This window comes from Colletes latitarsis, chromosome 14 (assembly GCF_051014445.1).
Source record: "Colletes latitarsis isolate SP2378_abdomen chromosome 14, iyColLati1, whole genome shotgun sequence".
NCBI lineage: Eukaryota > Metazoa > Arthropoda > Insecta > Hymenoptera > Colletidae > Colletes > Colletes latitarsis.
This window is the reverse complement of record NC_135147.1, coordinates 6,173,247-6,188,278: the sequence shown is the minus strand read 5'-3', so window position 1 is coordinate 6,188,278 and position 15,032 is coordinate 6,173,247.

Below are 15,032 nucleotides of genomic sequence, written 5' to 3'. Positions count from 1 at the left end.
TCTGGTTTGGATCACGTAGTAATGTGGTACCACACAGAAACAGTCAATTAAACCTGGTTTCGATCAATATTTTACAGGATAGCGCATGTTAGGTCTAGGTTAGGTCTGAGACTTGACCTCATCAGGCTCATACTTTTGCATTCTTCACATAGTTGTTGAACAGATCCTGGGTTCTTTCTGGTTTGGATCAGGTAGTAATGTGGTACCACACTTGAACAGTCGATTAAACCCGGATTCGATCACTATTTCAGAGGATAACGCATGCCAGGTCTGGGTTAGGTCTGGGATATGCAATCATCAGGCTCATACTTTCGCATATTTCGCATTCTTGATGGCCAGATCCTGGTCTTCTTCTGGTTTGAATCTCGTACTATCGTGGTACCACGCAGATACAGTCAATCAAACCTAGCCATGATCAATATTTTAGAGGATAACGCATGCTAGGTCTGGGTTAGGTCTAGGATTTGACCTCATCAGACTCATACTTTCGAATTCTTCAAATACTTGTTGAACAGATCCTGGGTTTTTTCGGGTTTGGATCAGGAAGTAACATGGTACCACACTGGCACAGACGATTAAACCCGGTTTCGATCAATATTATAGAGGATAACGCATGTTAGGTCTGGGATTTACTCTCATCAGGCTTATACTTTCACATATTTCACACACTTGTTGGCCAGATCCTGGATTTTTTCTGGTTTGGATCAGGCAGTAATGTGATACCACAATGGAACTGTCGATTAAACCCGGTTTCGAGCAGTATTTTAGAGGATAACGCATGCTAGGTCTGGGTTAGGTCTGGGATTTGCCCTCATTTCGCTCATACTTTCGCACTCTTCACATACTTGTTGAACAGATCCTGGGTTTTTTCTGGCTTGGATCACGTAGTAATGTGGTACCACACTGAAACAGTCGATTAAGCCTGGTCTCGATGAATATTTTAGAAGATAACGCATGTTAGGTCTGGTTTAGGTCTGGGTTAAAACCACATCAGACTCATACTTTCGCGTTCTTCACATACTTTTTGAGCAGATCCAGGGTTTTTTCTGGTTTGTATCACGTAGTAATCGTGTACCACACTAAAACAGTAGATTAAACCTGGTTTCGATCAATATTATAGAGGATAACGCATGTTAGCTCTGGGATTTACTCTCATCAGGCTTATACTTTCGCATATTTCACACACTTGTTGAACAGATCCTGGGTTTTTTCTGGCTTGGATCACGTAGTAATGTGGTACCACACTGAAACAGTCGATTAAGCTTGGTCTCGATGAATGTTTTAGAGGATAACGCATGTTAGGTCTGGGTTAGGTCTGGTATTTGCTCCCATCAGGCTCATACTTTCGCATAATTCGCATACTTGTTGCCGTGATCCTGGGCTTTTTCTGGTTTGGATCACGTAGTACTGTGGTACCACACTGAAGGAGTCGATTAAACCTGGATTCGATCGATATTTTATAGGATAACGCGTGTTAGGTCTGTGTCAGTTCAGGGATTTGCCCCGATTTGGCTCATACTTTCGCATTTTTAACAAACATGTTGACCAGATCAAGGTTTTTTTCTGGTTTGGATCACATAGTAATGTGGTACCACACTGAAACAGTGAATTAAACCTAGTTTCGATCAATATTTTAGGGGATAACACCGGTTTGGTCTGGGTTAGGTCTAGGTTAAAACCGCATCAGACTCATACTTTCGCATTCTTCACATACTTTTTGAGCAGATCCTGGGATTTTTTCTGGTTTGTATCACGTACTAATCGTGTACCACACTAAAGCAGTAGATTAAACCTGGTTTCGATCGATATTTTAGAGGCTGTCGCATGTTAGGTCTAGGTTAGGTCTGGGATTTGCCCTCATCAGGCTTATGCAATCGCATATTTCGCATTCCTGGTGGACAGATCCTGGTCTTTTTCTGGTTTGGATCAGGCAGTAATGTGGTACCCCAATGGAACAGTCGATTAAACCCGGTTTCGATCAGTATCAGAGGTCTGGGTTAGGTCTGGGATTTGCCCTCATTTCGCTCATACTTTCGCACTCTTCACATACTTGTTGAACAGATCCCGGGTTTTTTCTGGCTTGGACCACGTAGTAATGTGGTACCACACTGAAACAGTCGATTAAGCCTGGTCTCGATGAATATTTTAGAGGATAACGCATGCCAGGTCTGGGTTAGGTCTGGGATATGCACTCATCAGGCTCATACTTTCGCATATTTCGCATTCTTGATGGCCAGATCCTGGTCTTCTTCTGGTTTGAATCTCGTACTATCGTGGTACCACGCAGATACAGTCAATCAAACCTAGCCATGATCAATATTTTAGAGGATAACGCATGCTAGGTCTGGGTTAGGTCTAGGATTTGACCTCATCAGACTCATACTTTCGCATTCTTCAAATACTTGTTGAACAGATCCTGGGTTTTTTCTGGTTTGGATCAGGAAGTAACATGGTACCACACTGGCACAGACGATTAAACCCGGTTTCGATCAATATTATAGAGGATAACGCATGTTAGGTCTGGGATTTACTCTCATCAGGCTTATACTTTCACATATTTCACACACTTGTTGGCCAGATCCTGGATTTTTTCTGGTTTGGATCAGGCAGTAATGTGATACCACAATGGAACAGTCGATTAAACCCGGTTTCGATCAATATTTTAGAGGATAACGCATGCTAGGTCTGGGTTAGGTCTGGGATTTGCCCTCATTTCGCTCATACTTTCGCACTCTTCACATACTTGTTGAACAGATCCTGGGTTTTTTCTGGCTTGGATCACGTAGAAATGTGGTACCACACTGAAACAGTCGATTAAGCCTGGTCTCGATGAATATTTTAGAAGATAACGCATGTTAGGTCTGGTTTAGGTCTGGGTTAAAACCACATCAGACTCATACTTTCGCGTTCTTCACATACTTTTTGAGCAGATCCTGGGTTTTTTCTGGTTTGTATCACGTAGTAATCGTGTACCACACTAAAACAGTAGATTAAACCTGGTTTCGATCAATATTATAGAGGATAACGCATGTTAGCTCTGGGATTTACTCTCATCAGGCTTATACTTTCGCATATTTCACACACTTGTTGAACAGATCCTGGGTTTTTTCTGGCTTGGATCACGTAGTAATGTGGTACCACACTGGAACAGTCGATTAAACCCGGTTTCGGTCAATATTTTAGAGGATAACGCATGCTAGGTTTGGGTTAGGTCTGGAATTAGCCCTCGTTTGGCTCATACTTTCGCAAACATCACATACTTTTTGAGCAGAACCTGGGCTTTTTTCTGGTTTGTATCACGTAGTAATGTGGTACCACACTAAAACAGTCGATTAAACCTGGTTTCGATCAATATTTTAGAGGATAACGCATGTTAGGTCTAGGATAGGTCTGGGATTAGCGCTCATCAGGTTCATGCAATCGAATATCTCGCATTCCTGTTGGCCAGATCCTGGTCTTTTTCTGGATTGTATCACGTAGTAATGTGGTACCGCACAGTAACAGTCGATTAAGCCTGACCACGATCAATATTTTAGAGGATAACGCATGCTAGGTCTGGGTTAGGTCTGGGATTTGACCTCATCAGACTCATACTTTCGCATTCTTCAAATGCTTGTTGAACATATCCTGGGGTTTTTCTGGGTTGGATCACGTAGTACTGTGGTACCACACTGAAACTGTCGATTAAGACTCGTCTCGATCAATATTTTAGAGGACAACGCATGTTAGGTCTGGGTTAGGTCTAGGACTTGCCCTCATCAGGTTCAAACTTTCGCATTCTTCACATACTTGTCGAACAGATCCTGGGTTTTTTCTGGTTTGGTTCTGGTAGTAATATGTTACCACACTGGAACAGTCGATTAAACCCGGTTTCGATCAGTATTTTAGAGGATGACGCATGTTAGGTCTAGGTTTGGTCTGAGATTTGCTCCCATCAGGCTCATACATTCGCATATTTCGCACACTTGTTGGCCAGATCCTATGTTTTTTCTGGTTTGTATCACGTAGAAATCTGGTACCACTCTAAAACAGTCGATTAAACCTGGTTTCGATCAATATTTTAGAGGACAACGCATGCTAGGTCTGGGTTAGGTCTGGGATTTGCCCTCATTTCGCTCATACTTTCGCACTCTTCACATACTTGTTGAACAGATCCTGGGTTCTTTCTGGGTTGAAACACGTAGTAATGTGGTACATCACTGAAACAGTCAATTAAACCTGGTTTCGATCAATATTTTAGAGGATAACGCATGTTAGGTCTAGTTTAGGTCTGGGATTTGCCCTCATCAGGCTCATACTTTTTTTTTTTTTTTTTTTTTTTTTTTTTTTTGTCGTGGGGAAAATCTTCGAAAGACTCCCTCCCACCTCCTTGGGGAGAGGTGGGCGGGGTGTGTGGGATTCCCCGCGCCCGTACAACGACAGGCGCGGGACCTACCCACTAAAAACCCCACGGTGACCCTTCGGCACGCTTTGGGAGGATACCGGGAATCGCTCGAAGCATACTTCCGGTATTCTCCACGTGCCCGCGCTTTCGCGCCCATCCCCCGGGGGGACAATCGGTCCCCCCAGTAGACACACTGCCTCATAGCGGCGGGACGGGGCCACTCCATCCCGCCGCTATCCGTCCCGGGGCCGCGTTTAGTGGCGGCTGCGAGCCCCAACTCGCAACCGCCCGCGACCCCGTTTCCACCCCTCGGCGGCCGGGCGTTCATGGCCGCACCAGACCGCCGAGGGTGCCTCCCCTTGCGTCGGACCGGTAGGGGGAGGCACTCCTACCCCCAACCGGTCCGACCCGGCGCCGCCTGGCGGGAGGAGGGTCCCCTCAGGACCCCCCTCCCAGCCTAGGTCATCCGCCACGCCGAGGCGGCCGCCCGCGACGCCTCGCGACCGGGCGACGACCTCGGGCCACCGCACGAGCGCGAGCTTCAGCGCGCCGCTGAAGCTCGCGCTCCCTCCCCGCGGCCTCCTTCTGCAACATTACGTTCTCGCAGAAGGAGGCCACGGCCCTCCACTTCTCCTCGCTGTCGAGCATGGCGCGCACCACGCCCGGCAGCGAGACATCCCGCCCGACGACGCCGACCAGGACACGGCGCTCCCCCTCCCACGCGGGGCATACCTCCAGGGTATGATCCGCCGTGTCCTGCTCAGCGTCGCAGTGGCAGCAACGCGCCGTCGGCTCCTTCCCTATCCGGCACAGGTATCTTCCGAAGCTGCCATGCCCGGAAAATACCTGTGCCAGCCGGTAGGTGAGGCTGCCATGGCCTCTGTCCAGCCACTCCTTCAGGAGTGGCCGAACAGCCCCGACAGTCCGGTGCCCCGCGGTTGGCAGAGCCAGCCGCTCCTGCCACGCGAGCAACACGGACTGCCGGGCCTGGCGCTTCAAATCGCCCCAAGCAGGTTCCTGCCCGCCCGGGACCGCCCCCACCCCCGCGCGACGGTCGACGCGGTGCCGGTACATCACCGCGTGCGACCGCGCGAGCAGGTCCATGGGCGGCATCCCCGCTAGAACCGTCGCCGCCTCATGTGACATGGTCCGATACCCGCGGACGACCCTGAGCGCCATGCGCCTCTGCACCCGACGCAGCATAGTCATGCTGCGCCGGGAGGCAGCCAGGTCGACCGCCCAGACGGGGGCCCCGTATAGGGCCACCGACTGGACCATTGCCACATAGAGGCGACGAACTCGGCCCGCCGGGCCCCCCAGGTTGGGCAGGATCCGGCCCAGAGCCGCAACCATCCTTTCCAACCGGGGGACCAGGCAGCGGAAATGCTTCTCGAAGCGCCAGTGGCTATCGAGGATCAGCCCCAGATACCTGATCTGGGGCTTCACCTCGATGTCAGCCCCACCCACCCGAATCAGAGGGGGTGGCGGATCCTGCCGAGGTGAATGAAACGCAATCACCTCGGTCTTATGGACCGCCACCGTCATCCCCATCCCCCTGATCCGGTCGACGACGCGTTGCGACCCCTCCTCCGCGCGACGCATGGCCCTCCCCCAGTGCGCCCCGACGGCCAGCACCAGTGTGTCATCCGCATAACACACCGTGCTGACGCCGTCGGGGAGGCCGGCCCGCAACACCGAGTCGTACGCGATGTTCCACAGGAGTGGCCCGAGGACCGACCCCTGCGGAACACCGCAGTACACCTCCCTCCGCATATCACCATCCCGGCCCGGATACTCGATCCACCTGCCGCGGAGATAATCCCCGACGACCGCCCTGAGACAAGGGGGGACCCGATGATATTCGAGCCCCCTCCTTATCTCTTCCCAGGGGAGGGTGTTAAAGGCATTGGCAATATCCAAGGATATTGCCAATGCCACTCCTCCCCGGGAGACGGCCGCCTCCGAGAGGGCCCTCACACGACCTATCGCATCGATAGTCGATCGGCCCCCCCGGAAACCGAACTGGCAGTCGGCCAGACCGGGATCACCCCGCGACAGGTGCTCGACGAGGCGGGCAGCAATCACACGCTCGAAGAGCTTGCCCACCTCGTCGAGGAGACAAATGGGCCGGTATGCGGAGGGAGACTCCGCGGGCCGACCCTCCTTCCGGGGGAGGACCATCCTCGCCACCTTCCAACTGGGGGGGAATCGCCCGTCCCTCAGGCAGCGGTCGAACAACCGCCTGAGGTCGGCCCCAAGGACGCCCTGGGTCAAGACCCAAACCCGGCCGGGCACACCATCCGGACCCGGGGCCGTGTTACGAACCCCGAGCCGTCTGATGGCCGCTGCCAGCTCCTCCTGCGTGACCCCCAGCTCGGCCGTCCACTCCACTGGGACAGCCGCCGCCGCCGGAGGACGCGGTCCCCTCTCCCCAATTGGGAAGAGTGTATTGACCACGTCCTCCAGCAGCCGGGGGTCAAGACCCTCGGTGACGGGGGGCGCCCACGGGCGGAGCTTATTCAGCACCACCTTATATGGGCGCCCCCATGGATCGTCATCAAGGGTCTGGAGGAGCTCCTTCCATGCCTGGGTCTTGGCCCGTTTGATGGCGACCTGCAGAGCAACCCGCGCCACGCGGTATGCTCCATACAGGTCATCAGCTGCCCTCGCTCGCGCCACGCCGTCGCCTGTACGTTGACGACGGCGCGCGCGGGTGTACTGGCGCCGGGCGCGGACAGTCGCGACTCGCAACTCCGCGATCGCGTCCGACCACCAGTACACCGCCCGGCGAGGAGAAGCCCGCCCGACCCGAGGCATCGCCGCGTCGCAAATACCCGCGACCAATGCTCCGAGCCGGGCGACCTCCTCCTCTATGCTCGGCAACTCGGCCGCTCCCTGCGGCCAAGTTGCAGCGTGGGCAGCTGCCATCAGGGCGTCCTTGTCCAGGCGCCGAAGCGCCCAGCGGCGTGGTGGGGTGCCACGCAGGCGGCCGTGTCGGGATGCACTCGCGGCGGCGGAGACCTCCATCCGGATGTACCGGTGATCGGAGAGTGTCTCTGCCCCCGCGACCACGTGCCAACCCGACACCATGCGCACGGCGTTGGGGGTCGCGAATCCAACATCCACGATGGACCCCCCATATCGCCGCACGCATGTGTGCTCCGACCCCCGGTTCAATACCCGGAGGTCGAGCCCCGCCGCCCAATCGCCCAGGATCCCGCCGCGAACGGAGGTCCTGGGGGATCCCCAAGCCACCGACTTGGCATTAAAATCCCCCAGGACCAGCACCGGCCGGGCCGCGTAGCGCTGCACGCATGCCGCGACCTCGGCCAAGTACAGCTCGAACGCAGCGTGACCGCTACGGGGCGAAATGTAGCACCCCACCACAGCGACTCCCCCCCAGTCCACGGCGACGAATCCCCGACCGCGCTCCAACAAGGAGAACGGTGGGGACCCGTCGCCCCCTCCCCATACCGTCGCCACCAAGCCGTCCGCGTCGCCCACCCAATGAGGGTGATCAGGGACGCGGTACGGCTCGGCGGCAACCGCCAGGCCAACCCCCCACTCCGCGAGGACTTGGGACATCAAGTCCTGTGCCGCGCGGCAGTGGTTGAGGTTGGCCTGGAGGAGGAGGCGGGGCGGCATTAATTAATGGCCGCGCCAGCCTCCTCCCGGCCGTCCGTCCCCGTAGCACCGTCCACCTCCATGGAGGACGATGCCACCGCCCTCGGCACCGGAGCCGGTGCAGCCCGCCTCTTCCTCTCCTTCCGGGAGGGGGGGGAGCACTTCTTGCTCCCCACCCTGTGATCGGCTGGCCTCCCCATGTCCGCACACAGCGGGCAGTGGGGGGCCGCCGAGCACTGGCTCGCACGGTGCTCTTTGGCGCCGCAGCGGTAACACTGACCGCTGCGGTCCACCGGCGAGGTGCACCACTGCCTCACGTGCCCCAATTCGAGGCAGCGGTGACACTGGAGCGGGCGCGGCGCGAGGATTTCTACTCGCGCCGAAACCCACCCCACCAACACCCTCCCGGATTCCGCCACCTTACGGGCGGCGGAGAGGGGGCACCGGGCCCACACCGACCCGAGGCCGGAGGGCGACCTGCGGATCTCTCCGATCCGCAGGTCCTCCACAGGACAGTCCCCCGCCCTCGCAAGGGCACGGCACACATCCTGTGCGCTGACCGAGTCGTCCAGCCCACAAATGCGCATCTCCGTGCGCTTCGTGGGCCGGGCGACCCGGACACCTCGCTCGCCCAGCTGCTCCCGGAGCCTCTGGGCGAGACGATCCGCCTTCGCGCCGCCTTCTGCACCGGGGATCTCCAGCAAGAGACCCCCGGTCACGGCCCTCTTCGCCCTCACGGAGGCGATGCCCAGCTCTTCCAGGGAGATATTCTCCCTGGCGAGCCGCATCGCCTCCGCGAGGGTCAGGTCGCCCCCCTGCGCAACGGTCAGCGTCACCGCTGCCGTTTTTGGGGGACGACCTGGTCGTGCCTTCCCGACCTTCGCGGCCTTTACCTTGGCCGCCGCCGGCGGAGGCGGAGGCTGCGGTTGCGAGGCCTTCCTCGCAGCCCGCTTCGCCTTGCGCCCCACCACCTCACTCCACGCCACCCCCCCTTGGGAGGGTGCTGTGGAGGACGCGACCACCGCGACCACGGGTACACCACCCCCCTTGGGGGTCGCGACCCGGGGCCCTGGTGGCGCAACGCTGGGCGGAGGCTTCACTCCGCCCTTCTTTGCCTTCCCCGACTGTACCGGAACAGTTCGGGGAGGCACCGCCTTCCTGCTGACCGCTCTTCCGGCGAGGAGCTCCTCCCGGAAGGCGGCCAGCTTGCCATCAATCATGTCCCCAATCCTCCTCAGAAGATCGTCTTCTGAGGAGGACGGGGACTTCTTCACGGGCGGAGTGCGGGTGGAGGGGCCCGCGGTGCCCCGCACCACTGCCGCCGCACTCCGCTTATTCACCTCCGCTGAGGGACGCGGCGGTGGAGGAGGAGGGAGGATGGGAGGGAGGGCCGCGCTGTTCCACAGCGCCTCTGCCCTCCTCCTCCCCTGTCGCTCCTCCTCCAACAGGAGCTGCAGACGGGCGTTCCGCCCTCTGAGCTCCCGCGCCGCCTCCCTCATTTCCTCCGCCGCGGCCTTCAGGGCCTCCGCGCCACCGCTTTTCTGCCCCTTAAAGGCGCAGGCAGCGGCGACTTTCTCCACCCGCCTCAGGGACGAGGAGATCCTCTCCGATATCTCCTCGGTCACCTCGTCCCTGAGGCAACTCAGCCTCACCGACGGGCTCATCGCCCCGCCCACCTCGACGACGGCCTGCCCCGCCCTCTTCCTCTTAGAGCCTATGAGGCTCCTGGTGGAGGAGAAGGACGAGACTGACGCAGTCTCGTCGTCCTCCTCCACCTTCCACGAAGCCGGGCCAGGCGCTGGAGGCGGCGCGAGCGCCGTCACTCCAGTCCCAACACCGCCTTCGTCCTCCCCCTCTGACTTACCCCGTCCCATCCCCGTTTTAATATTGAACTCCATAATATTCCCACGAGCAGGTCGGAAGAAAAGGTCCGCCCGGGCAGAGCCGCCTTACCCGGGTAAGCCTATATACTCCGGGGGTTCGGCAGGTTCCCCGGAGGTGGTCGCTTGGGATTGGGCCTTCTCCCCCAACCATGCATCCCATCGCCGCGCACCATAGCTTAGGATTGGAGGGCGATTTTATAGAGTCGCCATACTCGTGGCCCAGGCGGTTAAGCCAAGACCCCCGTTCCTCCTGCCGTCACGTACCATTCACAAAACCAATAGGGAATTGTGAATGGGTCGTTGTGACGACCAACAGGAGGCTTACGGTGTGTGTATGACTCGGGTACCCCGGGTTCGTTAAGCCCGTACTGCAGCTGAAAGGCTGGCAGCCCCTGAGGGGATCAGGCTCATACTTTCGCATTTCTCGCATACTTGTTGGCCAGATCCAGGGTTTTTTCTGGTTTGCATCACGTAGTAATGTGGTACTGCAGTGGAACACTCATTCAAACCTGGCCTCGATCAATATTTTGGAGGATAACACCGGTTAGGCCTGGATTTGCCCACATCTGGCTTATGCTTTCGCATTTTTCGCATACTTGTTGGCCAGATCCTGGGAATTTGCTGGATTGGATCACATAGTAATGTGGTACCACACTAAAACAGTCGATAAATTCTGGTCTCGATCAATATTTTAGATAATAACGCATCTTAGGTCTGGGTTAAGTCTGGTATTTGCCATCATCAGGTTCATACTTTCGCATTTCTCCCATACTTGTTGGTCAGGCCCTGGGCTTTGTATGGTTTGGATCACATAGTAATGTGGTACCTCACTAAAACAGTCGATTAAACCTGGTTTCAATCAATATTTTAGAGGATAACGCATGTTAGGTCTAGGATAGGTTAGGGATTTGCCCTCATCAGGCTCATGCAATCGAATATTTCGCATTCCTGTTGGCCAGATCCTGGTCTTTTTCTGGACAGTATCACGTAGTATTGTGGTACCGCACAGTAACAGTCGATTAAGCCTGACCACGATCAATATTTTACATGATAACGCATGCTAGGTCTGGGTTAGGTCTGGGATTTGCCCTCATCAGACTCATACTTTCGCACTCTTCACATACTTGTTGAACAGATCCTGGGTTTTTTCTGGCTTGGATCAGGTAGCAATGTGGGACGACACAGGAAGAGACGATTAAACCTGGTTTCGATCAATATTTTAAAGGATAACGCATGTTATGTCTAGGTTAGGTCTGGGATTTGCCTTCAGCAGTCTCCTACAATCGCATATTTCGCATTCTTGTTGGCAAGATCCTGCTCTTCCTCTGGTCTGATTCACGTAGTATTGTGGTACCACACAGAAACAGTCAATTAAACCTGGCCACGATCAATATTTTAGAGGATAACGCATGCTAGGTCTGGGTTAGGTCTGGGATTTGACCTCATCCGACGCATACTTTCGCACTCTTCACATACTTGTTGAACAGATCCTGGGTTCTTTCTGGTTTGGATCACACAGTAATGTGGTACCACACTGAAACAGTCAATTAAACCTGGCCACAATCAATACTTTAGAGGATAACACCGGTTTGGTCTGGGTTAGGTCTGGGTTAAAACCGCATCAGACTCATACTTTCGCATTCTTGACATACTTTTTGACCAGATCCTGGGTTTTTTTCTGGTTTGGATCACGTAGTAATGTGGTACCACACTGAAACAGTCAATGAAACCTGGTTTCGATCAATATTTTAGAGGATAACGCATGTTAAGTCTAGGTTAGGTCTGGGATTTGCCCTCATCAATCTCATGCAATCGCATATTTCGCATTCTTGTTGGCCAGATCCTGGTCTTTTTCTGGATTGTGTCACGTAGTAATGTGGTACCACACAGAATCAGTCGATTAAGCCTGGTCACGATCAATATTTTAGAGGATAGCGCATGCTAGGTTTGGGTTAGGTCTGGGATTTGCCCTCGTTTGGCTCATACTTTCGCAATCATCACATACTTTTTGAGCAGAACCTGGGTTTTTTTCTGGTTTGGATCAGGCAGTAATGTGGTACCACACTAGAACAGTCGATTAAACCCGGTTTCGATGAATATTTTAGAGGATAACGCATGTTAGGTCTAGGTTAGGTGTGGGATTTGCCCTCATCAGGCTCATGCAATCGCTTATTACGCATTCTTGTTGGCCAGATCATGGGTTTTTTCTGGTTTGGATCATGTAGTAATGTGGAACCACACTGAAACAGTCGATTAAGCCTGGTCTCGATCTATATTTTAGAGGATAACGCATGCTAGGTCTGGGATGGGTCTGGGTTTTTCCCTCATCAGATTCATACTTTCGCATATTTCGCATTCTTGTTGGCCAGATCGTGGTCTTCTTCTGGTTTGAAACACGTAGTATTGTAGTACCACGCAGAAACAGTCAATCAAACCTGGCCACGATCAATATTTTAGAGGATAACGCATGCTATGTGTGGGTTGGGTGTGGGGTTTGCCCCCATCAGGCAAATGCAATCCCATACTTCGCATTCTTGTTGGCCATATCCTGGTCCATTTCTGTATTGTATCACGTAGTATGTGGTACCACACTGAAACAGTCGATTAAGCCTGGTCTCGATCTATATTTTAGAGGATAACGCATGCTAGGTCTGGGTTAGGTCTGGGATTTGCCCTCATCAGGCTCTTGTAATCGCTTATTTCGCATTCTTGTTGGCCAGTTCCTGGTCCTTTTCTGGATTGTATAACGTAGTATGTGGTACCACACTGAAAGTGTCGATTAAGCCTTGTCTCGATCAATATTTTAGAGGATAACGCATGTTAGGTATGGGTTAGGTCTGGGATTTGCCCTCATCAGACTCATACTTTCGCACTCTTCACATACTTGTTGAACAGATCCTGGGGGTTTTTCTGGCTTGGATCAGGTAGTAATGTGGTACCACACTGAATGCGTTGATTAAACCTAGTTTCGATCAATATATTAGAGGATAACGCATGTTAGGTCTAGGTTAGGTCTTGGATTTGCCCTCACCAGTTTCATACGATCGCATATTTCGCATTCTTGTTGGCCAGATCCATGGTCTTCCTCTGGTTTGAATCACGTAGTATTGTGGTACCACACAGAAACAGTCGATTAAACCTGGCCACGATCAATATTTTACAGGATAACGCATGCTAGGTCTGGGTTAGGTCTGGGATTAGACCTCATCAGACACATACTTTCGCATTCTTCTAATACTTGTTGAAAAGATCCTGGGTTTTTTCTGGGTTGGATCAGGTAGTAATGTGGGACCACACTGAAAGAGTCGATTATACCTGGTTTCGATCAATATTTTAGAGGATAACGCATGTTAGGTCTAGGTTAGGTCTGGGATTTGCTCTCACCAGTCTCATACAATCGCATATTTCGCATTCTTGTTGGCAAGATCCTGGTCTTCTTCTGGTCTGAATCACGTAGTATTGTGGTACCACACAGAAACAGTCAATTAAACCTGGCCACGATCAATATTTTAGAGGATAACGCATGCTAGGTCTGGGTTAGGTCTGGGATGTGACCGGGCAGGGAAGCACACCCGGCGCCACGCTGGTCCGCCAAGAGGCTGGACCCGGACGCCCTTGCGATGGCAGCCTCCGTTGTGGCATGGCAGGAGATGCCACGCCGGACCCTCGGCAATCCTTCTGCCGGGGCGTGTTGGTTCCGCGAGATTATGACGTCGTTGTGCGACGCAGTCATGCCGCGGGCCACCGCCGCGAGCCGCGGGGGGTCCGTGTACTGGTGGTCGGGCGAAATAGAGGACTTACGCACTCGGTGCGTGGTCGCCCGACGCCGGTACACCCGCGCCAGGAGACGGCGCGGGGCGACGGAGGCAGAGGTGGTGAGGTTGCGCGGGGAATTTTCCCTGGCGCGCAGAACCCTCCGCCGGGCCATCGCGACCGCGAAAGCCCAGGCATGGACGGAGCTCCTCGGCTCTCTGGATGCAAATCCATGGGGGCGCCCCTATCATATGGTCGTAGGGAAGATGCGATCATGGGCGCCCCCGATCACAGAGAGCCTCGACCCCCAGCTGCTCGGGGAAACTATGCGCGTCCTCTTCCCCGTTGGGGGAGAGGCGTTCCTGCATCCCCCCGAGCCACAGCCGGACCACCCGCCTTGGTGGTCCGACGAACTGGGGGTTTCTGAGGAGGAGCTAGCGAGGGCCGTCCGGAGAATGGCTGCCAAGAAGACGGCACCAGGACCGGACGGCATACCTGGCAGGGCCTGGGCAGTAGCGGTGGGTGTTCTGGGGGCTGGGCTGATAAGCGTCTTTGACGCGTGCCTGCGGACCGGTCAGTTCCCCCCCATATGGAAGGTGGCGAGGTTGGTCCTCCTCCACAAGCCAGGGAAGCCCGCGGATTCTCCGTCCGCGTTCCGCCCGATATGCTTGTTGGACGAGGCTGGGAAACTCCTCGAGGGGGTCATTGTATCCCGTCTCGAGGGGCATCTGTCCCGCGTCGGCCCCGATCTGGCCGACCGACAGTTCGGCTTTCGCCGGGGCCGTTCCACGGTCGACGCCATAGCGACCGTACGGACCCTGGCGGAATCGGCAATCTCCCGGGGGGGGGGGGGGGGGGGGGGGTGTGGCGTTGGCAGTCTCATTAGACATTGCCAACGCCTTTAATACCGTCTCCTGGGGGGCGATAGGTCGGGCACTCCAATACCACCGGGTGCCCGCCTATCTATGCCGACTGATCGGGGATTATCTGCGGGGCAGAGTAGTCCAATATCCGGGTCGGAACGGGATGGAGCAGAGAGCGGTGTACCGAGGAGTTCCACAGGGGTCGGTCCTCGGGCCGCTCCTGTGGAACTTGGCGTATGACGCGGTGCTGCGGGCTGACCTCCCCGTCGGCGTGTCGTTGGTTTGTTATGCCGACGACACCCTGGTGATAGCCGGCGGGGATACGTGGAGGAGGGCAGTGTTCCTCGCGGAGGAAGGGACGGCACGAGTCGTCGCCGAGGTAGAGCGTCTGGGGTTGCGCGTGACACCCCAGAAGACCGAGGCCATCTGGCTGTGTAACGTCAGCGGCCGTGGGGTGCCGCGCCAGGCGTCTCTACGGGTGGGTGGAGCCCAAGTCGGGGTGGGTCGCCGGATGAAGTATCTGGG